The 26,981-nt window shown below is 43.5% G+C and overlaps 1 long non-coding RNA gene across 10 annotated transcripts in view; it reads left to right on the plus strand.

Annotated features, from left to right (window-relative positions):
- LOC102152917 overlaps window positions 1-20,781 on the plus strand; it is a 48,570-nt gene extending 27,789 nt beyond the window's left edge. For 6 of the 10 annotated variants that reach the window (XR_005373087.1, XR_005373085.1, XR_005373086.1 and 3 more), the window contains one exon: window positions 19,008-20,781. This is a non-coding gene — a long non-coding RNA (uncharacterized LOC102152917). Of the gene's footprint in view, window positions 1-6,854; window positions 8,508-19,007 lie in introns of those variants that run through there. The other 4 variants (XR_005373090.1, XR_005373091.1, XR_005373092.1 and 1 more) reach the window with 2 other exon arrangements.
- Window positions 20,782-26,981: the final 6,200 nt, after the last annotated feature.

Consider the following 26,981-nt stretch of genomic DNA (forward strand, 5'->3'; position numbering starts at 1 on the left):
CTGTAAGAAAAATTGTGGATAGGGACACCTGGGTAGCTTAGCAGTTGAGCATCTGCCTTTGATTCAAAGGCATGATCCTGGGGTTCCAGGATCAAGTCCCACATTGGGCTCCTCTGGAGAGCTTGCTTCTCCCTCTGCCAGTGTCTCTGCCTTTTTCTCTCTGTCTCTCATGAATAAATAGATAAAATCTTTAGTAAAAATTGTGGTTTAAGAGAGAGGCATGAGCAAAACTAATTAGTTTGCAAGATGTGTTCTGGGAATTGAGGTGATGCTAGAACAAAAAGTGCAGAGGGACCGATAGAAAAGCTATGGGAGATGAGCTCAGAGAACCAGGGGAAGCCAGGTTGTGGAGGGCCTGAATGCCTCCACAGGTGTAGGACTTTGTGAGTTACACAACAGGGAGTCACTGAAAAGTTTTGCACAAGGGAGTGAAGAACCTTCTAGCAACACTCTGGAAAATGAATTTGGGGGAATGGGTGGTATAGAAGGAGAAAATTCTAATAAAATGTGTCAATCAGTTATTAAAATACTTAAGGCTAAGAGATCATAAAAATTGAATTAAAAATGCTAAGGATGGGGTTATTTGTGAGGTAAAAACTGTAGGACTTCCTGAGTGACTTAATGGAAAATGGAGGAGACAGAGATTCACAATTAACTTCCAGGTGTCTCTGACTGGTGTGACTCAGTTGGCAACCACACCAACAAATAACATGGAAGATGCAGGAGGAAACTTACTTTGAGAGAAATAAGAGTGTTAGGGGGGTTGAGTTGGAAGTGGCTATGGGGCATGTAGGTGGAGATGTCTGGTAGGTGTTGGGTGGGCATATGAGTATGGAGCTTGAAGAGAGGTCATAGTTACAGAAATAAGTGTGTGAGTCATCTATACCTAAAAGGTGGGTAAACGTATGTGATTCAATGAGCTCATTCAGGAATGAGGAGCGAAGAAAGACAAAACTCTGGAAAACCCCAACAGTTAAAGTGGGTGGCTCTCCATTCCTATGAAGTAAATCAGAGTGTTTAGGATAACCTTTCTCACAGCTCCATTTTTTGGGGGACTTTTTTTGTCGTTGTTCAGAGTTCCCCCAGGCACCAGATCATTTCCCACAGGCCAATGACAAACCTTGGAATCAAACAATAGCAGAAGAATTTAAGCATTACCTCTCTTTGTGAAATTTAGACTCTAAGGGACTCCAGCTACTTCAGTAGTTTAATACCAAGGAAAGAATTACGAAGAATGAAATTTCAGGCATAAACAAAGATTTTTGAAGCCAGGATGGACATCATGGAGTTCATTCTCTCTTTTCTTCATTTTTGCTCCATCTTTTTATTCCAATCATCCCCATCAAGGATTCTGGTCTCATTCAGTGGGTGCTATGCAGTTCACCCTGCAGAATAGTTATAGAGCATGATAAGTGAAAATGTCTCTAAAACAAGTAAATTATCTTCATGCTAATTTGGTCTCCTCATATAAGCATAGCCTTTTTTGCTTTAATAGGTTATTAGAATTTCCATATTTTCCCCCCTTTCTCACTAAAGATTTCAGGGGATGGAGTATGTGGTAAAGACTTTTTTTCCCACCAATTTCATTCTCCTCTCTCCAGCTCATGGCTAGAGATTTCCCACTTCTACTTGCAATCACCATCTGACTAACCTCTCTCCAACAGAAATAATTTCTGTTTCTCAGTCATAGGATAGGTACTTTCTACATCCCTGAAATCCTTCTTTAGTGACCATCTTTGCACTGCCCCAGAGCAATATGAAACAATGGTTGAGGTAAGAAAACTCATCTGGCTCTTGGGCAGCGGCCATGTGTGCCACATGTGGGTGATCATTCTCTCTGTCTTATAGGAAACATAACAGGAAATGCTTGGCAATGATATGAAAATAAGTTTGCCCCATATTCTAATATCTTCTGATATGGTCCCTACTTTCCTGGTTTGGTTTGCATTAATTAGCCTTTGATTGGTAAAGAATAAGCCTTTCTAACCCTGCAAATATCCGGATCACCTAATTCTCAGCTTTCTTATTCTACAGGTTTCATGCAAAAGGGCAACTTTCAACAGAATTGTACTTTTCTTCCTCTGATTTCAGATGTGCCAGCTTTGACCTATGCTTGTTTAATTCTGCTGGGACCTTTATTATCTGTTTTAAAAGGTCCACAAAAATGTGATTCACGTGTTCCAATATAGTAAATTTCTCCTACCAAATTCCCTAATGCAGTGGCATTTGCAGGCATATGGTGTAAGGTCTAAGATACAGTAGTTTGGGACATGGCTACACCAAACTTGACTCACCAACTTCTAAGCTGTAAATAGTTCTCAATGCCTTCCACTCTACTCCCTTAGCTTAGCATTTTCATAATTTAGGGTCAACTACTATATACACTCCTGGTAATGATTTATGTGTAAGTCAAGATCCTATGTGCTTGATTTCCTAAATATGAGGTATCAAGTATACATACTAATTGACTCACAAAACTTAAGAGTCCAGAAGCAGACCTTATTTTGCATGTGACTTTAAAAAACAAAGTGAGAGTCCTTGCCCCAGTAGGTAGCAGCCTTGTCCGAAATACATTAATTACTGTTGCAAAGGGGAGGCAATTTGCTCTTTGGGTGGTGTACTCCACTTGTGGGAGAATGGTGGAACCCCACCCAGACATTCACAACTGAAAGTGAAAATCCTTAGACAAAAATGGGTGTGTAGGAAAAGCAATGTTGCCCGAGTAAACTCAAGCATAAGCAATAACAACAATACTGAAAAAAAAAAAATCTCTACTGAACAGCTCTTTTAGTCTCTTTTTCAAATGCTGTATTTTATGTAATAGTTTGGATTATTATTAAGCAAATATTTATTTCTTCTCCTTTCCTGTGTGGGGGAAGTTTGTCTTCCAGACCCACTGATGCTCAGTTTAGCCATATGATTTTCTATAGCTGATGGAATATTAGTGGACATGACATGAAGTGACCTTACATGAGTCTGTGCGTTTTGACTTGGCTCTTGTGCTTTGGTAATCTGCCATAAAGAAGAGCCTACTGTAGGTAGAGCTGCGCCATCAGCCTGGGTTCTAGAATGGACACATATACAGCAGATCTGAATCCAATCCACAACCTTGAGCAAAGCCACCTGGATGAGTCCATTCTAGATGAGCTGCAGGCATCATGCATAACTGTAAAAGAACACAAATGGTTGTTTTGTAAGCTACTGAGCTTTGAGATTGTCACCCGACATTATTTTGGCAACAGCTTATTAAGACATTTTTGCCATGGATGCTCCAGAATTTATTTCTAAACACAGAATTTCTCTCTCAATGCAAGAATACAGAACAAGGGAAATTATCTTGAAGTTGCATTTACACAGCAAGGACATTATTTTTATTTAGAACTTGTGTTTACCTTGGGTGGGCGAATAGAGATTTGGGGGATGGTGTGATGTTCTCACTTCTAAGAGATGCCTTTCTCCACTCTAACACTTCTGTCCCAGGGTGTGGTATTAAATCAATGTGCATGAGGCCTCATAGTGGATGGTAATTTCTCCATTTCCTCCACCCCACCCTTGGTCAGGTGTTCTTTAAAGATAGACTCAGTTAGAGGGGTCAGCTAGACTAGAGCCAATGAGGGTTGTGTTCACTGACTGGTGTGTTAAGTATCTAAACAGCATTATTAAACATTGAGAGAGTATGAGTTAACTGAATCAAGCAAAGTAGTATTCCGCTGGGAAAACTAAACAGTGAATTCCACACTGCGGTATGGTGAAGTCAGCTTTTTTTGGATGTGCTTAATTGCCCGAATGCATAGTTTTTTAGAACCCAGATTACTGTATCATGTAGTAACAAAGCAATTATTTTTTATTTGGAAATTGTTCAGAACAGTTATTATCAAATGGCCATCTTGACAGTAAAAAAAAAAAAAAAACAAAAACAAAACTGCAAGCGTAGCCCCATCTAGCATGGGAAACTGCACAACATAAACCCATGATGGATGGAGTTACTTAGTTGTCGCCTTGTGAGCGCGGGCGATTGTCAACCAAAACAAAAGTTTAGCTTCAGTTTATCAGATATTAAGCTGCTCTGTTTGATTGCAGTTATTCAACAGTTTCAGCTGTTGAGGTTTTCCCACGGAACAATATTATAATTGGTTGGATAATTGGGGGTTGTGTTCCTGACCAAGGACTCAGCAGCAAATAAATCATTGATATAACCAACAATGTGTCATACAAGCAAGATACAACAACCATAAACCTTCAGAATCATTTGAATTAGTAAAATTATGATTCCTAGTGCCATAAAATGGGCAGGAATTTACCAATAATATATAAAATATAAGCCTAATGTATCATAAATTTGGCCAATCTAAAACTAATAGAAAAAATAGCTATTGTACACATTGAATTAAGACACTTGTAGGATGATGTATATGGTCTAAGTATTAAAGAAAAGGAAAGCAAGCTGTCACAGTAAATTTAACTGATGCATTCTTTATTCCTCAATAAATTCCACTGCTGTAAATATGTCAAATAAAAGCCAATATTGTTTCTTGAAATGCAAGACCTTGGGGAAGGGTGTTTAGGACAAAACACCAATAGACCTTAAATTTAAGTTGTCGACAATTCCATCTATCTGCATATATAATTAGCTGGCACCTGTGTGTACATGCACACATACACCCACACCCTCCTTCCTGCATGAGTCATAATATAATTCCTCCAGTGGCCATCCTGGAACATAGGGATGTGAGAAACAACACCAAGAAACCTTTTCATATTTCCTTCATACTGGTGGTTCTTAACCAAACATAATTTTTTTGACCTTTGGGAATGTCTGGAGACATGTTTGGTTATCATAACTGGGTGGTGTCACGGGCATCTAGTTAGTGGAGGCCAGGGATGCTGCTAAACATCCTACCATGTGCAGGACAGTCCCCTATGAGAAATTAACCAGCTGTAAAAGTCAACAGTCCCCAGATTGAAAGACATTGCTTTATACCAAAATTTGTATTGTAGAAAAAGAAGTGGATTCAGCTATTCAGCTTACCGGGGTAATTCTTGGTCATGTCCTTTACTGCTCAGCAGACAGTGCTACTCATCAGCAGCCCTACCACAGTTAACCTGCAAAGAAAGCTAGAAACTTGATTGTTTTGTTCACACTGTGATGTCGGCCTAGTGTCTGTCACATTTTTGTGCTTCAGTGAATCTTTGTTAAATGAAAGATGAATAAAGAAGGAAATGAAGGAGGAACAAAGTAGATGGTGCTAGGGCCAAAATTGCTTGATTCTGGTGAACTTGCTTTCCTTTTGTTTACTGTCTTCCAGAAAAACATGGGTTCAGCTAATATTTACTGTTTACTAATTACTATTATTAATAGCTTCTTGTATTGAACATGTTTTATTGGTAATTAAAGGACTCAAAGTGTTAACTACCACTATGCAACTGTTTTCGTAGCTGCTCACAAATAGATTGTAAAATAATGTCACTGACTTTCAGTGTCAATGGCACTCAGAAGATTATATTCAAAAAAAGCAGTCATAAAGTCTAAATAGCCTAAGACCTCATTAAAGGTTTTGGTTGGCTGTATTGTTTGTTTGCTCATTTACATTGTTTTGTTTGGTCTGTTGTTTATCTTCCCTGGTCTCCAGGCCTTTCCCCACCCCTAAGTAATATTCTGTGGCAAAAGAGTTGCCAGTGGCTACTTTGGGGGAAGTGTTTAGGAAGAATAGAAAGTAATGCCTGCTGGCCATGGTCCCAGGGAAGAGGTTGGCAAGGGGAGGAGCAGAATAATGTATATTAATAAAGCCCAGACTTAATCTTATTTTTAGTATTCTATTATCAGAATCTCCTCCTTCTTCTTTCCTTAAATCACAATCCAGTATCAGCATGGTCTGTTTAATAAAACAAACAAACAAAACGCTACAAAAGTCTCTGTAAAGCCATTTTGACTTTTCCCAGGGCCTGTCATAATTTCTGTATGTAAAAGCTAATCATAAAATAAATGCCGAATTAGTAAGTGTGGCTGGCATCTATCATGTGCCATGAACTATAGGTATTTGGACATAGATAAAGTATGGTTTCTGCTCTCCAAGAAAGGAAGTATGGGATCACCATAAATATTAGTACCAATGAATAGGTGGCAAAGCAGATGAGTGAAATAAGAAGCCAGATGCAGGAAAGGCTGACTGTATTTGCCAAATTCACCAAAACAATGGCTTTATTTAGATAGGGCAATAAAACCCGTGGTTGGTTTTAGGCACACAGCCATCCTCACTTCTCATCACTTCTAAATGTCATTATATACCCTCTAGGTTTGCTCTCCAGCCACACTGCAAGTACAGATCAACTGTCAAGTTTATATCTCATTATAAAAATGGTCCATATTCTTTTTTTTAAAGAATTTATTTATTTATTTATTTATTTATTTATTTATTTATTTTATCTTTTTTTTTTTTTTTTTTCCTGAGAATGAGCAGGAGGAAAGGCAGAGGGACAAGCAAACACACACTCCAGCAAACCCCTGGGCCCTCCGCTGGCTGAGTGAGGAGCTGGACACAGGTCTAGATATCAGGACCCTGAGATCATGACCTGAGCCAAAATCAGATGCTTAACCAACTGAGCCACTCAGGTGCCCCCCCCCCCGCAATGGTCCATATTCTTGTAGGTATCTGTAGACAGGCATCTCAATGTCTCTTAAACCCAGCACATGATATGTTAACTATTTTCTACAGATAGCAAGCATCAACTTAAGTTTATAATTCTTGCTCTTCTCCATTAAATGTTAATTTTCTCAGACTAGGTAGGCATTTTGCCACCTTTATCATATTTTGAGCTAACATCCATCATCTTTGGTCTTAATCATCTTTCTACAGCTTGATACACATTTCTTAAGATCACTTCATGTTTCAGATGCTTCATCTGCTCAATGGGCCCTTCACAGAATTTTCCCTTGAGGGCAAAAGGACTTGGAAAAGTACTTTTCATGTTGAACATGAAAAAAACACCTCAAAGCAAACAAAAGAAAATAGAACAAATCCCACCCCCATCCAATTTATTATGCAGGAGCACCTGGATTGGATTGAGATTTACCAACTCTGGAGGCACTTCCCCTTGTCACCAGCTTGTAACAAGGAAAATGAAAAGTGAGTTCACTCGCCGAACCCCAACTCAAGGAGTTGGCTGGTAATGTGAGCACATCCCTGCAAGATGCCCCTGGGTGGACCCCTATCTAACCAAGTTGCTGTTTTTAGACTCAGACACGCTGGCTCTAAAAGCCTCCACTCTGTAGTAATTTCATACAAATGAATTTAGTCTTCTGAAAACCATCATGATAAAGCCACTGGATGAGTCCAGACTACCTCCTAACCTTGGAGCCAGCCTGTCTGGAAGGTGCCAGAAAAACCAGAGAAGTGGCCGCGTTGAAATCTCTCATGAAATATCTGGAAGCAGGTACTAATGAGAAAACAGAATTCCAGATGAAGGTCTCCAGGAAGAAAAGCCAAGCCAAGGCAACCATGAGCAAAGAACTATTTAAGGATAGATTTCCCTCTCACACTTTCCTCCCTGTGATGTCCAAGGAAGACAGCAGCACGCCCCTCAGCGACCAGCTCTGACTGTCATAAAATAAACCAACACTCAGCAAGAGAGCACTGGCCCACAGCCCATGAGCAGGAGCTGAGTGAACCTGGATGACATGCAGCCACTCTGCAGGGTAGTAAGTCAAAGAGGCAGGTGGAGGCACACGCTGTACAAGTCACACTCGGAAACCAGACCAGTGTCCATAGTGCTGTTCCCAAGTGATCTACTGCTTTCCAGACCTCCGCCCGCCTTGGAGGAGCTCCTGGCCCAGGTGACCTGAGCAGGAAATGTTGATTTTGGAAATGGCTGGGGCTGTATTTCTGCCACAACAGATGATCGAGGCTGTGCTCTTTTACTTAATAAAATTTTATTGCAGCGCTTGCAGTCTATGTACATTTCAGAAAAAGAAATGAGAATAAAGAAAAGAAAACCAAAAGTGACCACCCAGAGCTAGTCTTGGGGCATTTTAAGGTATTCCATTCTAAAGATTTTCTTCGGTGTATCACGTATCCTTGCATGTTCTTCAAAAATGGCACCGTAGGATCCATATTAATTTTAAAAATGTAAATATAACTTGTATGCAGAAAAATACACATCTAATGTACAACTCATTAAGGTCCCTATTATGTTGTAAATTCTTCTATATTTAATAATTCACTGTGGCTGTCTAAAGCTACAAATAGTCTGCTTTGTTTTAACAGCTACTTGATATTTAATTGTAGGCGTCTTCTACAATTAACTGAGCCAATTCCCTTATGAGACATTACAATGAAAATTCCGGTAGCTGTATATTCTACAGCTAAATATCTTTTTAATATTTCCTAAATTATGTTGTATTAGAAATTTCTAGAGGAAGAAAAAAATGCTGTTTCAAAAGAAAGCAGATTTTGATACAAATGGGCAAAATGCTCTCCAGGTTAGTTCTAGCGATGGCTTTCTTTCCTCGTACTGTGTCCAACATTATGCAGTATTTATTTAAGAACTGATTCCAATTTGATAGAATAAAGTGCTATTTCATTAATGCTTTGATTTATTTTCTTTGATACTTGGGTGTTAAGTGACTTTGCAGTGATGCCTTTCCCATTTTTCTAGTTGGTCATGTGTGAGTTTTTTTCTTACTGATTTGTGTACGTATCTCATTAAAAAAAGTTTCTTTTGAACATTTTGAAAATACAAAGTAATGACACTAGATATTTACTAGAGTTAGGAACTAAAAAATAAGGATTGACCCTCCCTCATAAGATAAATAATTAAACTTTTCTTGTTTTACCATTTTAGTTTTGGTGAGGATGATGTCAGACTTTTATCTTAGATTACAGCTGTAAACTGCAGTACGTCGCAGGCATTGTCAACACACTCCCCTCATGTCTACACACTTTGCAGTCAGAGATCCCGTCCAGAAATAACACGGTGGTGAAGTGACTGGGCTGTGATATGAATCAAATCTGGATTCCAGTTCTCTCAGCGACCTACCAGCCATGTGACATTGGGCAGTGTAATACAGGCTTCACCTCAGTTTCAGTTTTTTCAGCTGTGAAATGGGAAAAGCAATAACGCCTACTTCATAGGGTCTTTTGCGAGCATTAGATGAGGCAACACATATAAAAATAATAAGAGCTACATGTTCACTACATTTAGGCGCTGCTTTACGAGCATAACGCCTGACATAGAATGATCGCTTAATAAGTGTTGGCTGTATTACACTAGTATTATTACACCTGTTCTTCATGGACCCTAACAATTAGAATGAGGAATTAAGAGCCCAGGGAGGTACAAGCTAGATTAAGCACCACCCCTTATGGTGAGGTCGATTTCTGTCTGGGAATGCAGTGCATCACGCAACAGTAGGTAGGCTAAGTCAGGATGCAGACACTGCACTTCTGAGCGGAGACGGTGTTTAATCCTAAGTGTGTTCAGGAGGCGTTACGGGAGCCAGAAAAGCTAGTGATCATGAATCAGAAAGCAGTCCCCGCTCTCACAAGTCTATACATACACGGATCCTCACAGACCCCCACCCCCACCCCTGCCCCACACTCCTACTTAGCACAGATATTTCTCCTGAGGATAGATCTTTACTTCCAGTTTTCTACCCTAAACTCAAGCCCATCCTATCATAAGAGCAAAGGAACAGCCAGGTAAGCCCATGGCTCCTGGCAACAGCACCTTCATGATGGAAAAAGAAAGCCATCTTGAGTCTCTATGAAACCATTAATGCTTGAAGGGCTAGCTTTCTGTCTGGTAATATTTTGTGACTTGGTTAGTCAATTCTAAATTATATGACAATTTTAAAATTTGATTCCCATCTATTTCTGGGGCAGCAATCCATGTGCTTATTCTATTCTCTCCTCTTTCTCTCCTTCCAGTTTTTTAGATGTGTTGTTATACTTTGTCAGAGTAATAAAAATTACGCTATTTTTCTTTCCTTGTCTCTACATTAATTTTAGACTTAGAAGTACAACTAAATCTATCCAAGGCTCACAGCTTGTCCTTCTACCAAAGTCTCTCCAGGACACTCTGATTTAGATGATACTTATCTCTTTGGGCAGCCCTCAGGAAGGGCTCAGAGTACAGGAGGGCCTGAGTTGTGCATGTTCAATGCTGGTGGAGGATAGCGTGGCTGGGCATAATCCTTGGATCACATTCTTGAATTTCTTGAAAATGTTCACCACTATGATCTTGTTTATTATTGAGAAGTTTGATATAAAATACATTTTTTTTTAAGTTGCAAGTTGCCTTAAGGCCCAGAGGACTTCTAAATTTACTTTTATGGTATAATAGTTTTACTGGTATATGTCTCACAGTTGACTAGTCCGTAATTTCTCAGATATATGGTAGGCCGTTCCAACCCATGGATTCGGGCCTTTATCTTGGGAACATTTCCTGGAATTATTATTTTCTCTTTAATTCTTTTTTTTTTAAAGATTTTGTGTATTTATTCATGAGAGACACAAAGAGAGAGAGACGCAGAGACACAGGCAGAGGAAGAAGCAGGCTCCATGCAGGGAGCCCGATGTGGGACTCGATCCCAGAACCCCAGAATCACGCCCTGAGCCGAAGGCAGACGCTTAACCACTGAGCCACCCAGGAGTCCTTCTCTTTAATTTTCACACACTGTTTAGTTTTTCTCCTCCAGGGACTTCAACCATGTAATGCTAACTCTTCTTTATAGGTCTTCTGTATTTGTCATGTGTCTCTGATTCTTTTATTTACTTTTTATTTTTTTTATTTTTTTTATTTACTTTTTAAGATTGTGTTTTCATTCCCATGGTTCTGTCCCTTCCTCTGATGCCCCTTATTATATTTTTCGTCAAATCTATTCTCTCCGAGTTGCCTTGAAATTTCATTTTTTTGCTTGATATTATCTTTTTTCTTAAATTTCTTTCCTGAGCTGAGTTTCTTTGCATTTCCCATGCTCCTGATTTTTGTTCCTTTTTGTTCTGAGTTTTTGAATTTCTGTTTCAAGGATTTCTTCATATCTACAAATGCCCATTTACAGATGCTTAATTTAGGTTGGGATATTAAGGTGTCCTTATGCTTTGTGATTTTATTTTGGGGTAAAAAATAATTCCTCATGAGCTGAAATGTTGTATTTCCTTTTAGGTTTACTTCTTACAGTAACTGTGTTGTTGTGTTGCCTGTCATTTTCTATTTGTTTTGAAATGTCCATATTTCCTACATCAGCAATAATAGATCCTTTGCAGGCAGGAATGGCTTGTTAGTTTCCTGAATTCAAGAGGCCCCTCCTGGGATGATAGTGTGAAAGTGTAGTTTCTTCAATAGGTGGAATTTTGGAGGTACAAGAGGGGTTACTGTGCTGACTTGGTGGCTCACTTTTCTTTCTGTAATGCCCTTACTTTTCACCTTTTTACTACTAAATCTCCAAAGGCTACTTCCTCTCCCAAATTGTCCATCTCTTCTGGGAGTGGGGCTTTCCTAAGGTGGCTATGTCTGCCACCTCCAGTTCTTAAACCATCTTCCTTCATTAAATTCTTCAATTGCCAGTAGTTTCACTTACCAGATCTCAGACTTAGTATTAGTCTCACACCTAGTCTCAGTATTTCCTCACTCTGGGTGGATGCCCCCTTTCTGGGTGTTCTGTATCCATGTAAACTGTATCTGGTTGAAGAGTGTCTCCTCCAAATTCACATCCATCTATATCCTGTCACTGGGGTCATACTTAGAAATAGGATCTTTGCAGATGTAATCAAGTTAAGATGGGATCATGCTGGATTAGAGTGTGCCCTAAGTGCAGTGGACTGCTATCCTTATAAGGAGAGGGAGATCTGGAGAAGGGAGACATAGATACACACAGAAAGAAGCAGGTCGTGAAAACACATGGAGATAAAGACCAACCATGTGACGGTGGAGCCAGAGGTTGGAATGATGAAGCTACAAGCCATGGAATGCTAAAGATTGCTGCAAACACCAGAAGAGTCAAGAGAGTGACATGGAACAGATTCTCCCTTGGAGGTTCCAGAAACAAAATTGTAGACTTCTAGCTCCAAAATTGTGAGAGAACAAATTTATGTTGCTTTGAGCCACCTAGATTGTGGTAATTTGTTACAGATGCCACAGGAACACAGCCACCAACACTAGCTGTCACTGCCCTTCCCCTTTTGCCTGTGTAGCATCCACTTAACTCCCAATGCTAGTGTTGGCTCTGGAGCCAGTTCTTCTAGTTTGGGGTGCTTCTTTCCCTCTTATGCACAAATTAAAATCTGTAGTAATCTCGGTTTCACAGTATACTATTAAGTGTGGATTATGGATGATTTTATTTATATACTTTTTTTAACTTGCATGTTTTTGGGAGATGTGTGGAGAAATTCAGATCTAGACCCCCTGCTAATATCCTACAGGCAATGTGATTTATTTTTAACCAGATCAGGTGAGTGATAGATAGTCTGGCAATTTGAGTCTGGTTCTCAAATTGAACACGATGTCAGAATTACCTTAAATTCTTGAACACTATTTACCAAAATTCTATGCTATAATTCCAGGGCAGGAACCAGGCTCTACACTCTGAAATAAGCTTCCCCAGTGTTTCTAATGTAGTTGATACCTATGGGTTATCATTCGTGAGCAATATAGGAGAGGATTTTTCCCATTTATGGAATATGAGTTTTGAAGAAAGCATTGAAATAAATTTAAAAATGTAGAGAAATATAACCAGTGAAGCATAAATGACACATAGATTCAGATAAGCATAAATGACACAGAGATCTAGATAGTTACATTAAGCCGTTTCTTTAATATCTGTATTTCATAAAAGGCATAATCTATAGATACTCTCAAGGTGCTAACCAATCAAAAAGTTCACTGCCTTGGCCTCATGTACTGGTCAATCGGCTTTTTGCTCCCACAGGAGCCGAGAAACTTGATCCTGCTGATGGACTAAATTTTTTTTTTCATTCAGATTGCCAGGCTCCATGTAACTCCAGCTCTCTCATCCAGAAGGCATTTCTTAAAGTGCATTCTCTCAGCAAACATATTTTTCCTTCAAGCCTGCAGAGGTTATTGGTAGTGAGAATTTAATCAATTTCTTGTCTCCTACACAAAATAACAACAGCATTTCATAGAGTAATGCTTAGATGGGTTGGCTGAAAGGATTTAGTATGGACATGACCTGAGAATCTTCTGAAAGCGAAACTAAATGATTAAAAGGCTTGAAAATGAAGAGAGTTGAGTAGCAAGCATTCCAAAGAAGTCTTCCAAAAATGTTCATTTTCATCAATCCGGTCCACTATGTCTCATTAATTTTTAAACCTTTCCAGAAGTTATACCCTACTTGTTGATCACATTAAGAACAGATTACACAGAAACTTCAACGTAAGGGCTAAAAACATAAAACTGTTAAAAGAAAACACAGGGGGAAAGGTTCACAATGTGAAAGTTGGCAATAATTTCTTAGGTATGACACCAAAAAAAAAAAAAAAGATAAACTGGACTTCATCAAAATTAAAAACTTGTGTACCAAAGGACACTGTCAATAGAGTGAGAAAGTAACCCATGTTATTTGCAAATGACATTCTGATAAAGGATTGATACCTAGAATATATAAAGAACTTCTACAGCTTAACTGTAAAAATATAAACCACTTGATTAAAAAAATTAGCAAAAGACTTGAATAGACATTTTCTCAAAGAAGACATACAGATGGCCAACAGGTACATTAAAAAAAATTGTAATTACACAAGGTGATAGATGTGTTAACTCTATTGTGGTAATCACTTTGCTATATATGTATTTATCAAATCAACATGTTGCATATCTTAAACTTACACAATGGCTATATGTCAATTATATCTTAAAGCCAGGGGGGGAAAAAACAGAACAAAACAAAAAGCTAACTGATACAAATCTAAAACTTATCTCTGTTCTCTTTTGTTTCCCTCAGTCATGCTGAGCTTTATTTTTAGAACATAGTAGGCTTTTTATTATTTTATTTAGAAATTGTATAGCTGTTCATAGATGGCAAATCATGGCAGAAAGGATCCATTCAAGGAACTTAAAGTCTCATTTTTGCTTTCAGATGAGCAAAATTAGACCAAAACATATCTTTTTCTTTCTGAAAGCCAGAGAAGTAGCCAACAAACCACATTATTTAAATATCCAACTGAGTCCTAAGATGAAATAGATGACCATTTTTCTGACATTGGACCATAATATACAAAAGAATAATAGTTCTTACCTGAATATGGTATAATTGTCACTCACGTTAATATTTCCAATCAGTCTATGACTCTACACTCCTCATATCCAAGCACTAATTTCGTGCCTGACTGTTTTTAGAGTTTTTTAGAAGTCCATTTCAAACTCTCATAACAAAATAAGAATGCATCAGGTTATATAGCTAAGAAGTCTAGTTCAGATGTTCAATCACTTCCTTCTCCTTGTTTTTCTTGCCTGTCTCTGTCTCTTGTTCTTCACCCTTCATTTAACCCTATCTATTTCCTCCTCTGTTCTCCATGTATCATTACCCTCTTCTACTTCATATGGTCTTTTCTCATATGCCCAGGAAATATCCCCAATCTCCTTTCTGCCACGTCTGGTGAGGTATTCACAGGTTCTAGGGATAAGGATGTGGACACCTTTGGGAGGCCATTATTTGGCCTACCACAAATGGGTTAAAGTGCCTCATTGAAAAGATTTTGGAGACTGGCAGAGGAATAGGTTTGCAGGGTAGAGATCAAGAGTTCAATTTGGAGGATGTTACTTTCAGAATGGCAATGAATCACTAAAATGGAGGTGTCAAGGAAGGAAATACCTTTGAGTCTGAAATTTATTGGAGATTTATACACTGCAGTTATCAGTGTTTGAGTTAGCATAAGGAAAGATGCTCATCTTTTCAATATCCTTAGTTTTTGAACTAAAGAACATGTCTGTTCTTTCTGTTTAATTTTCAACATTTGGGAGGTAGTTGTTTTTATTCATTCTGAGGTGGAGGAAGTATGATCAAAAGGTGGACTCCTTGGGGCCAGAAGTGACCTGGTATTAGTAGGCTTGTTTTCTGCTGTAGGGGCTTCCAAATCTGTCCAGGGGAGAAAATATATGTATACTAAAATTAGTATATACTGAATATAATATATATAATATATATAATGTATGTATGCTTAAAATTTTGATATTTTTCAAATTCATGTCCAATATAATTCATATTGCATGATTTTTACACTTATTTATTTATTTACTTAAATATTTTATTTATTTCTTTGACAGAGAGAGAACACAAGTAGGGGAAGTGGCAGGCAGAGAGAGGAAGAAGCAGGCTTCCCACTGAGCTGCATGCAGGGCTTGATGTCAAGGTCCTGAGATCATGACCCGAGCCCAAGGCAGATGCTTAACTGACTGAGCCATCCAGGCACCCCAGTTTTTACATTTTAAATAATTTCTATTTATAGCTAAAATAGTCCTTCTATATATATATTTTGGTCTTTATCCTTTTCTTTTTGTGTAAGGCTTGCTGAAAAAATATATTACATAAAATCATAAATGCTTCAATCCAATGATTCCACTTTTATTCCTTTTCTTTTCAAGTGCTGATAGCTCTACCAGTCATTTAACATTGCTTGGCTCTGCTTTAATTACATTTGTGTATTTATAAACTTTAGAATTTATAAATTTAAATTTTTAAAGTTCAAGTTTAGATATGGTTATTTATTATCTTTGGTAATCAAGATGACAAAAGACTGAAAAGTAAAATAAAAATAAATAAAATAAAAATACCATCATCCACTGGTTGAAATGATAAAGCTAAAATGTTTTAATAATCTTATATTAACCCTAGACATTGATGTTACCAAGGAATAGAAGATGAAGTTAAATATGTACTTCAAGAAAGGGATTCCTAAACTCCAATCCTCTACCTGGAGACAATAGCCCATGTCTTCAGCTTCCAAAAAATATTTTATTGTGGCACAATATAGAGAACATAAAGCCTATCATTTTAAGCATTTTTAAGTGTATTGTCCAGTGCATTCACATTGCTGTACAACCATCACCACCATCCATCTCTAGAATTTTTATCTTCCCAAACAGAAACTCTGTACCCTTTAAACAATAACTCCCCTTTCACCCTTTCCCCCAACCCCTGGCAACCACCACCCTACTTTCTGTCTCTGAATTTGACTATTCCATGTATCTCATATAAGTAGAATCATGCGACAGCAAATATTTTTTTTAATTGCAATGTAATTATCCTAATTTTAGTATTGTTAATAAAGCAAATTATATCCCCCAAACTGTGGGATCAATCTATCATTAGCGTATACAAAGACCTCTTGGTTTTGCAATGGAATCCAAGACTTGGCCTGATGCGGAGTTGCCTCCATCAGATACATACAAAGCCCCCTTATTTATTCCATTTAGTTGAACCCTAAAAGTCTCACTGGCATTATGGGTCCTGCTTATATACTTTGTGTGTTTCTGATGGTGCAAGCTCAGTCATAAAAATATCTACAGTACTTGCTTTAAAAGTACTTGCTGCCACTTAACCGTAAACAGACTTGTAATTTAGCTGTAAAAATTCATGACTTGCTGAAAGGGGCTGTAATAAAGTCATAATGATCGCTGGCACAAACACCATTGGAGAGCCCAGGGATGGTTGGCTGGCCACAAAGGATGGTATGTATGATGTAAGCTGGGCAAAGCTTGGGCCATGGCCATCCTGTGTTGCCTGTAGAGAGGTTCATCTTTCCTGTGATTTTCAGTGTCCAACTATGTCATATACTGATGGGTTTATGGTTATCAACCAAGTGATTCGACATCAGTCTCATCTTTGGTGAGGGTGCAGAGACATCCTTCAAGACTCTCAAGTCCCTTGAACAACAGTGATCTTTCTTTTGGCAGAAACCTATGGGGTAACATTTGGAAATGAAGGCTAGAGATAGAGATAGAATTTTCATGCTCAAAACAGTTCTCATTTAAAGTCTAGTATGCCATCTCCTACCTTTCATGTGACAAAAGAACATGTCTCCTTTCTCTAGGAATTGCTGGAAAAAAGTTTAGCCAAAGGTTCAACCAAATGAGGTAGTTGTTTTTATTCATTCTGAGGTGGAGGAAGTATGATCAAAAGGTGGACCCCTTGGGGCCAGAAGTGACCTGGTATTAGTAGGCTTGTTTTCTGCTGTAGGGGCTTCCAAATCTGTCCAGGGAAACTTGGATTCAACATACTAGAGTCTGAGCAAAGCCATGATCTCTCAGATCTTTCAGAGCCCAGTCCACCAGCCCACCTCAGCATTGAGAGCTGTCACTCAAGTGACACTAGTTCTGGCTGAAGCCCACTTCAGTTTGCCTCTCATCCCAGACCCAGCTAAGCATCCCTTCAGAGGAGAATTTGATTAAACAAAATGGCTACTCCATCTTGGTGTTGCCATAGAACAGGCCTCAGAATGACAGAAAGTACCTTGATTTGGAGTCAGGAGATTTCTACTTGGGGAAAGAATTTTATCTGATTGGCTTTCATCCACCTTTGTAGCCTGATGCAACTCATTTTCTGAGATTCTTTCTAGCTCTAACAGTTCTGATTTCTGAGCTGCAACATATCTCTTGGAGACCCTAGTTCTCTACCCATTTAGAAAGATGAGGCCAGAGGACTGGTTACAAGAATACCTTTCTTCCAGTCAAGGCCTTTGCTTAGACATATAAATAAAGAAGAAGCCATCTTGAAAATATCATTTAATTTGAGATTTTTATCAAAATTAAATTATTCTTAAAAATACAAGGAAATGTAAGATAAATAACATGCTCTTTTACTAATCCTCTGTGGTTTTGTCTTAAAAAAAAAGAAAAAGTATATTAAATATAAACATATCATTCTGGCCACAGTTTGTCTACTTGTCTGGATTCACAAGAAATCCTGGCCTCAACACTGATCTCATGGTCTCTATTACGTGGAAGAAAAACACATTCTTATTGCCTTGCAAAACCACCCCTGCACAGTAAATGCTGGCTGTTAGAGTTAAAGGTGGTTCCGTGCCGTGGCATGTGCTACAGAGTCTGGGATCCACATGATTAATAAGTCCTGATGGGGCAAGATAATGATATTTCACTGTATGCCAGGCCCTCCTCACTTCCCCGCTTCCAGCTGCCCGAATTAGGCTTGATGCATTTTACCATGCTCCTTATTTCTCACACCATTGTACAAAATGACCAGTGAATCCCTACAACGTCACTAAACTGATTCTGAGACTCTATAATTTCAAAAAAATATCCAGCACTTTGCTCATAATTGCCAAAACTTGCAAGAAACCAAGTCATCTTCCTTCAGGTGAATGCACGTATAAACTGTGATACAGCCAGACAGTGGAATATTATTTGGTGCTAAAAAAAATTAGGTATCAAGCCATAAAAAGACATGGAGGAAACTTAAATGAATGTTGCTAAGTGAGAAAAGTCAATCTGAAAAGGCTACATACTGTGTGATTTTTAACTTCTTACATTCTGGATAAAGGCAAAACTAGGGAGACAGGAAAAAAAAAAAGCCATCAGAGGTTGCCAGGACTTGGGGGTGGGGGAAAGATGCACAGGTGGAACACAGAGGATTTTTAGGGCATTGAAAATCCTTAGTGTGATACCATGATGGTAAGTACATATCAATACACGTGTGTCCAAACCCATAGAATGTACATCACCAAGAGTGACTCTGAGTGAAAGCTGTGTCATTGTAGGTTCATCAATGGTAAAAATGTACCCCTCTGGTGCAAGATATTGGTATTGGCAGAGGCTGTGCACGTGTGCGGTCAGCGATACACGCAAACCCTCTGTATCTTCTCCTCAAATTCACTGTGAACCTGAAACTGCTTTAAAAAATCCAAATAATTTTTTTAAATCCAACAACGCTTTTCACATTTAGCGTTTCTGCACTATTTTAAGTGACTTTTAAGACTGTAATTCAACTTATTCCCATCAGAATCACACTTCCCTTGCTCCTCTGTGTGCTTATTTTTCAGTTCTGCTTCCTGATTCATTGCCTGGCATCCTTTGCTTTGAGATACCTGTGTCAAGAAAACCCTGCAGTTAACGTGGATTTGGAGAGTGTGCTTTGATCTTCTGTCTAAAGATGACCATAAATCAAGGGAAATTGGAAACCCTGTCCAGCGGCACCTGAGCTTCCAGAACACCTTGGGGTGACCCTCTAAATGGACGCACACCAACTGCACTGTCCGGTACTCTAAGGCAATGGTTGCCAAACAGTGTGTCTTATGAAGATTTATGGAATTAAAGTTATCCTTATGAAAAGGATACTGAGGGCCAGGCTCGTGGACAATGACCAGTAGGTTAAAACAAACAATAAGGACAGCTTTGCTTGGCCAAAGAGGTGGCCAGAGGATCTTGATGAGGAAGCGGGAGACAGGACAAGCTAGAGAGCTAACACCTTCTTCCTCACTAGTTGGACTTTTTCATTATTCCCTCCATGGCCATTGGTCTTGAAGGTAGATGGGCGACTCTCCTACTCCTGAGTAACCAAGTCCTGCTTAGAGCTGGAAGTTGTCTGGAATATTCACTCTGCAATGGACTTAAAGCCCAGTAGATAGGAATCACAAGATGGAGCACCTACAAGAGTTAGCTCAGAGACAGGACCGTCTCCCCCCTCCTGTTCCTGCAACACACACACACCCATCCTAACTTATTTATTTCTTTATGCTCAATGGGCCTGGACTTACTATTACATATTGTATTAATTATATATATTATATATTATATTATATTAATTATATTAATTATATTATATTATATTAATTATATTATATTATATATCTAGCTTTTCCTTTAGTTATCCGATATTTTGAATTGCATGTGCTTTCCAAAAATGACCTAAAATCCTTTGAGAAAAAATAATGTACAGATCAACCACTTCATAAATGAAAAACTAATGAAGTGTTATTTTTCTTGTTAGGCCCCCCTGCTCCAGCCAGAGGTTCTCAGTCTGTTGTGTCCCCAAAGCTCCCCATGAAAGCATGGCTTCTATGCTGTGTTGTGGCTTCTTAAACACAGGTAGCTTCGTGAGAGTATTTGTGCTCCTCTTGGACAAGGACCCTCATGCTTTCAGCATGCTCCCCGATGTCCATTGGCACCCACCCAGCCCAGGGCGGGCCCCGGAACATACCTTCCATGACCAAACCAGGACCACTGTTTTAGCCAGCCAGATCTGTGGAATGACCTCTGGAGATCAATAGGGGTGAAAACTACTTTTCTTTCTACATCAACTATGCCCACAGTCAGAGTTTAAATAATACTGTTGAGTGACTGAGTGGAGGTCCTTGAGGAAGGAGGTGGCCAATGAGAGACACCGGCATAAGCTTTCTTCCTTGGAGAAAGCCAGTGTTCCTGGGGGTGCTCCGGACCACTGGAGTGTGGGGATTCCCAGCTACCCGCAAGGCCTGACACAGAAAGCCCTGGGTCTGGTTCAGAGTCTGGAGGTTTAACAAGCCATCCAGCTAATTCTGAGCCAGGGTTTTCCCAGCAATGCTAGTGAAGGATAAAGAGCAGCCAGGAGGGTACGGCCCTCTCTGGAAGAAGCCACCTCCGCCCCCAAGCCTGATGCCCTCAAAGCCTAGCAAGAAGCAGGGAGCAGACACCAACTCCACAGCCAACACCCAGTGTGAGCCTGGATCAGTTACTTCCTCCTCACAGTTGTAAGACGAGCAAAACACCTGTGCACATTAACCTCTACTACAGTACACCTTAAGGCAGGACGTGGAGAAAAATTTAATAAACTCTTTATGCATGAAAACCAAAGTCTCTCCTTTGCCATGAAAACACATTACTGAGACCCAGGAACAATGCAAACACAGGGTAGCGTTATGGACTCTCACTTCAGGTATGACATACACTCGTCAGTGGGCCTGTACCACCTGGTGTTGGCACGGATCCAGATTCTTAGTCTGAAAATCATGGAGAGGTGACGGTAGGCAGCGCCATGGAGAGGCTGAGTTCTTGAGAACCTCAAGCTAGTTAATCTCTCAGGGACTTCAGTTTTGTTTTAAGATTTTATTTATTTATTATTTACTCTTTATTAAGATTTTATTTATTTTATTATTTATTAGTTTTAAGATATATATATATATATATTCTGTTTTAAGACACAGAAAGAGAGAGGCAGAGACAGACAGACAGACAGAGAAGCGGCTCCCTCCGGGGAGCCTGATGTGGGACTCGATCCCAGGACCCCGTGATCCTGCCCTGAGTCAAAGGCAGATGCTCAACCACTGAGCCACCCAGGGGCCCTGGGACTTCAGTTTTTGTACCTGCAAAATGGGGGTGATAAATCCAATCCTTCTGGAAGGAGAGGGAGTGGCAAATATAATCAGGGTAAGGAACAGAGGCAAGTGTGGCATGGAAGAAAAGAAAGTACGTGCTGAGCCTCCCCAAGAGCCTGTGAGCCCCTCAGGAGGAAGCCCCTGCTGCCCACAGCGCCCCCCGCCCCCCACGCTGAGTGTCCCAGGAACAATCTCACTCAACCCGAGTGGCTGGTTCACCTACAGACAAGGAAACAGTAAGAGACTTCGTAGCAGAACAGAATTCCAGCCACGAGTCCGCAGGGGCAGAGAGGGGCCAGAGGCAGGGCAGCTGGGGCTTGGGGGCGCCTCCATGGAGCCCAGGGTGCTTGCTGTCAAGGATGGCGAGAGAGCAGAGAGGGGGCGGTCGTGAAGCAGCAGCTGGAGCCCACCTCCCAGGCCTGGAAGTCACAGGCCGGCCTGGGCGGGCCCGGGGGAGCAGCCTGGGCCCTGCCTGTGCTGGAGTAAGCGGCTCCCCAGCCCCTCGCACCCCGGGCCGGGCCCTGCATCTCCAGCATCCAGCCTGCGGCAGCTCCCCTGGGGCCCTGTGCTGTGCGGGGGTGCCCTGCGCCCAGCGTTGGGCGGGTGGCAGCTTAAAGACTCAATTTCCTGGCCTCTCGGCTTTGCGTCACCCTCCTTAATGACATTTCAACATGGAGTGGGGTTCTGGAGTCTTTTCCCTCTTTAAATTAAATATACAGTAGGTGTTTTGTGTTTAATTTCCTTAAGAAAAAAAGTGTATTGTAGAAGGTGAAATGGTAAAAAAAAAAGAAAGAATAGAAAAAAAAGAAAATAAAAAAGAAAAAGAAAAAGAAAGAAAAAGAAAAAGAAAAAGAAAAAGAAAAAAAAAGAAAGAAGAGAGTCCCAGCAGTTTATAAAAACCATATTGTGGGCTCCAGGGACTGGGGTGACTTTCTGGAGCCTCTCCCTCCTCCTGGGAATGCTCGTAATGTGGGCTTATGGGTTGTGCTTGTCGCTCTGGTTTTCCCTGCGATCTTTTCTCTCCTTTTCAGCCCGTGCTGCATCAGCTCCTGAGCTGGTTGTCTTTTATGTGCTTCTCAGAGGTGTGTCGCTGACACAATAGCCCTGAGCCAGGGCTCCAGAGCCACCTCCTTTCCTCCCCCTAATTACCTCCACGGGGTGTATTTATAGCAACAGAGGTGCCCAGGCAGGGGCAGGGCTGGGGAATCAAGAGCCCAGCCTCCCAGGGGCGCCCCCTGTGGCCTCCACAGAGACCCTCTGTCCTGCTGGGGTGGTGACAGGCAGGGAGGTGGGGGGGGGGGGGGGGACAGTCTGTTAGCAGAGAGCAGGCCAGCTCCCTGCACATGTCAGCACGGCAGGGACGCCAGGTGTTGTGACCCTCTCTCCTCCCACATCGGCAGTGCCCAGGCCTCTCAGAGCTCTTGGGTGAGGGGGGAAGTGGCTGCAAAAGTGGTTTGGAGGCCACTGCTGGGGCCCACAGATGGGGGACAGGGCCTGATTGGTTCAGCCCCCCCCCCCCCCCACGGCCCCCAGTGAGAGCCACTCCACTTTATATGGCTCCTGTGGATGCTCTGATATGATTTGCTTTGGAGAATTTGTCCCTGATCTGTAGGGACTCCCCACTCCTATCAAATGAACCATCTCATGGCCCTGTGAGAGCTCATACCCACCCCCCACCCACACACACACCCCCTCTCAATCCCCTCTCCTCCTTCCTCCTCTGGAAATCCTTGGGCCCAGCTGGAAGCCCTACCCCTCACTGGAGGCTCCTGCGGACCCACTGCAGTGGCACCCCAGGGAGAGCTCTCTGCTCCTGGGAGACACAACCCCCTCTTGCAGCCCCTGGAGTGATCATTCTGCACCACAACTTTGCTCCTATATTGGGGGCTAAGCTCTTCTGGGGCTCGCCCTCCCTCCTAGAAGATAAAAAACCCCAATATGTTAACACAGCACTCAGGGGCCTGCACACCCTGAGCCTTACTTACTTTGCAGCTGCTCCCGTGTCTCCCTATCCTCCCCCATATGGAAACCCCGTGGACCCTTTATTCACTCAGTGGTTGAGTATTCATTGAGCGACTCTTATGTGCCAGGAATGCTGTCGATAGTGAACAAGAGGTGCAAAATAACTGCCCCCCTCCCCGCCCAACTTGCGTCCTGCAAGAGAAAAGGGTCATAAATGCAGACACACGGATCCCACGGCCAGCAGGCGTCTGCAGACACCAGGGTGAGCTGTGGGGCTGCTGTGTCGAGGGTGCTGGGCCGGGCCTCTGGGCAGGGGGCCTCCGAGCAGAGGCCGACAGGTGAGCACCTGGGACAGGATCCAGGGAAGCAGCATCGGGGCGGCGAGGAGGAGACTTGGGAGGGAAGCTGGCAGGGTGGGGGCGGGTGAGCGAGTGCGGGGGGCTGGGAGCCAGCGCAGGGGAGGGCCTACTTTCCAGGTTTAAAAGACCTCCCTGGTGGTTGTGGAGCTTGGGGCTGGGAGGGTCGGGAAGGGGCCTGTCTGATCCGTGGAGGGGAGGCGACCGCCGCTCCCCAGGGGGGACGCAGGCCCTAGCCCGCAGCCCCTCCGCCCTGCCTTTGGGGGCTACAGGCGCCCCGCCCCCGCCAGCCCCTTCCCACCCCCTCCGGTAACCACCAGGCTCATCCCTTTTCCTGAGGTTGGGGTTTCGGCTTATTGTGTTCTGTTCAGCTTCTAGAAGGGGACTCCCGTGTCAGTCGGTCCGAGTGTCTGCACTTGGCACAAAGCCTCGAGATCCGCGTGCGGAGGCACACGGCGCCCCGGCTCCCCGCCCGCACCCACGGCGCCCTCGGGGCCGCGAGGTCACCTTCTCCCGAAGTGCACAGCCGCTCGGCCCGGCCCAGGCTTCACCCCCCCCCCCCCCCCCCGCCCTGCAGGCCACGGCCTCACCAGCAGCCGCCCACCCGCGCCCCTGCCTCCCGGGGCCCCCCCACGGCCCGGGCCGCCTGCTCCCCGCTGCCTCCCCAGGGTCCCCTCCAGCGCCGGGCATTGCCCCGCGGCCCTCGGGCCAAAATACAGTCGTCCAAACGGGGTCCCGCCGCCCCAGGCCCCGGCTGTTGGTGTCCCCGAACTGACCCCGCGCCAGCGCGCAGGTAGCGGAGCAGCTGCCGCCCCGGGAACCCCGCAGCCCCCCTGCGCCCCCGCTGTGACCCCCTGCGCCCCCGCCCCCCGCCCCCCACCCCTCCCGCTGCGCCCCCCCCCGCCCTGTGCCCACGCCCGGGGCCTCCGCACCCCTGCACCCCTGCTGCGCCCCCTCCCCCCCGCCCCCCACACCTCCCGCTGCCCCCCCCCGCCCTGTACCCATACCCTGGGCCTCCGCACCCCCGCACCCCCCTGCGCCCCCGCCCTCCGCCCACCCCCGGGGCCCCCACTGCACCGCCCCCGCTGCGCCCCTGCCCTCCGCCCACGCCCGGGGCCTCCGCACCCCCGCACCCCCATTCTGCTCCACATGCCTCCCATTGTCCAGTGAGTCGAGCTTCCTCTGCTGCTCATCTTGGGCCATGCTGCCGCCTCAGCGCTGTGGGGGGCCACTCTCCAAGGCCCGTGGACTGCGGCCTTGACAGCATCTCAAAGCCACGTGTTCGTTCCCACTGGAGCCTGCGTTGCTCCTCGGGGCTCCACGGGATGGTGTGTGCCTCCCGCTGCCGGCCCCTAACACATCCCCTCACCGATGGAGCTCAGCCCCGCATCAGGCGCAGGGCTGAGCAGTTTATAAGCCTCACCCACCATTTCTCACGTGGCATCTGTGAAGGAGGTACCCTGAATCCCCCCCAGTTGCCCCAGGCGGAGGCCGAGGCTCGGCAAGGGAAGTGGCATCCCCGTTCTCAGTCACAATTCAAGCCCACCTCTGAGCAGCCCTCTCAGGCACTGACTGTCTCAGCTGTGGCACTATTTTGCCTCATTTACAAGCGTGCCTGCCTCTCCGTGGCCTCTGAGACTCATCTTCATATGTCCCTGGCCTCCGCGGCACATGACACACTGACACGTTCTGGACAATGCGCTGTTAATAGGGTGGTTTCTTGTTCTGCTTCTGTAAAGTCTTCTAGAAGGAAAAAAAAAAGGTGAAGGTCCTTCTACAATAGCCTTAGCATTCTGTTATAATGAGGAGAAAGTCGGGAGATGGATATCTAAATGTTCTCAACCCCAACATTAGCTTAAGTTCTCATCCACACCCTCGGCCTAGGAGGGCCACACCAAGACAAGTCAGCCTGCCCTTTGCAGCCCCTTCATTAGAGAAGGGAAGTGTTTATGTGGCCTCGGCTCCGGGATGATATAATGATCGCCTTTCCTCCCAGCAGGTCTCACCCTGTCTCAGGAAGACGTCAGGGGTCAGCACACGGCCAGACTCCGAGCTGATGAGTCACTCCGGGAGAAGGCCAGTCGCAGGATGAAGGTTGGCTCCAGGGGATTGGCAAGAGGAAATGGTACCTTTCCCTTGGAGGAATGAGGTTGGATCTGACCTCAGTCTGATGGCATGGAAAAACACCTGCCCTGTCTGGCTGGGGATCCAGGAGGAGGGACAGGGGTCCCCAGAGAGTAATCCTCAAAGGTCAGCCTCTACCCAGGGCTCTTAAGAAATGCTCACTGCCAGGTCTCTGAGGGGCTCAGGTGAGGAATATGGATGTTTCTTATTTATAAGTCTGGTTCCATTAAATGCAGGCAGAGGGGGTGGGAAAATGTACCTGGGAGAAAACAGCAGGAGGGGGAGGCCAACAAACCTTGATTCCTCTCCAAGCCAGCACATGTGCTGCGGGGCACCCGTGGAGGACCACTGAGTCCTGTGGTGCAAGCTAGAGCCACATGTATCACTGCCCCTTCCTTACTGCACTTCGCTACCACCGTTACCACCGTTACCACCTCTCCATTGCCGTCACCACCTCTGCCTCCCATCACCTCCACTAGCTACCCTCTAACGCCATTGCATTACTTGGCAGGTGCCTTTCTAGGAACTTTGTTTCCTTTTCATTTAATTTATACAACAGGAGCTCTTTTCCTGAATAATGAGGAAACCAAGGTTTAGAGAAATCAGGCAACCGGACCAAGGTACACGTCTTATAAGTGGCAGAGTTGGAATTGTCACCCTAGCGTGTGTAACACCGAGGCTGTGCTCTTGGCCACTGTGCCAGATGGAAGATTCCTTCTGGGGCAGAAGAGAAAAGTTGGGATGAACAAACAAATCATAAAGTGAAGACCAGTCCTCCTCCGTCTCGCTGATGGCCACCTCTCTCCGTCTGCTCATGCAGATGTTCAGTGACATTGTAGTACTCTCTAGAATCATGGATGAATATTATACTTCTTCTCCCTTGGGGACATGGCTCCTTTTCTCATTTCTACCAGGAAATAGGTGGTTGCCATGTCTCTTCTATTCTAAATCATCATGGCCGTTCTTGCCTTCCCAGCAGGTCACTGTGACCTCTGCTTGAAAATTTCAGGGGAAAATGAAATACTCTCACCAAAGCTCCCCAATGTCTAGCACAGCTGGAGATGAGGCCAAATCTTAATGTGTGAGGACCGAACCAAGCGCAGGGCCATCTGCCAGCCTCACAGCACCCTGAAGGCCCACCCCTCCAAGAATCTCAGGCGTGTGTTCCCTTACGGGAAGATTAGAGGCAGAGGGATCACAGGTGAGTCAGGGAGCCTGGAAT

This window comes from Canis lupus, chromosome 18, assembly GCF_011100685.1.
Source record: "Canis lupus familiaris isolate Mischka breed German Shepherd chromosome 18, alternate assembly UU_Cfam_GSD_1.0, whole genome shotgun sequence".
Classification (NCBI taxonomy): domain Eukaryota; kingdom Metazoa; phylum Chordata; class Mammalia; order Carnivora; family Canidae; genus Canis; species Canis lupus.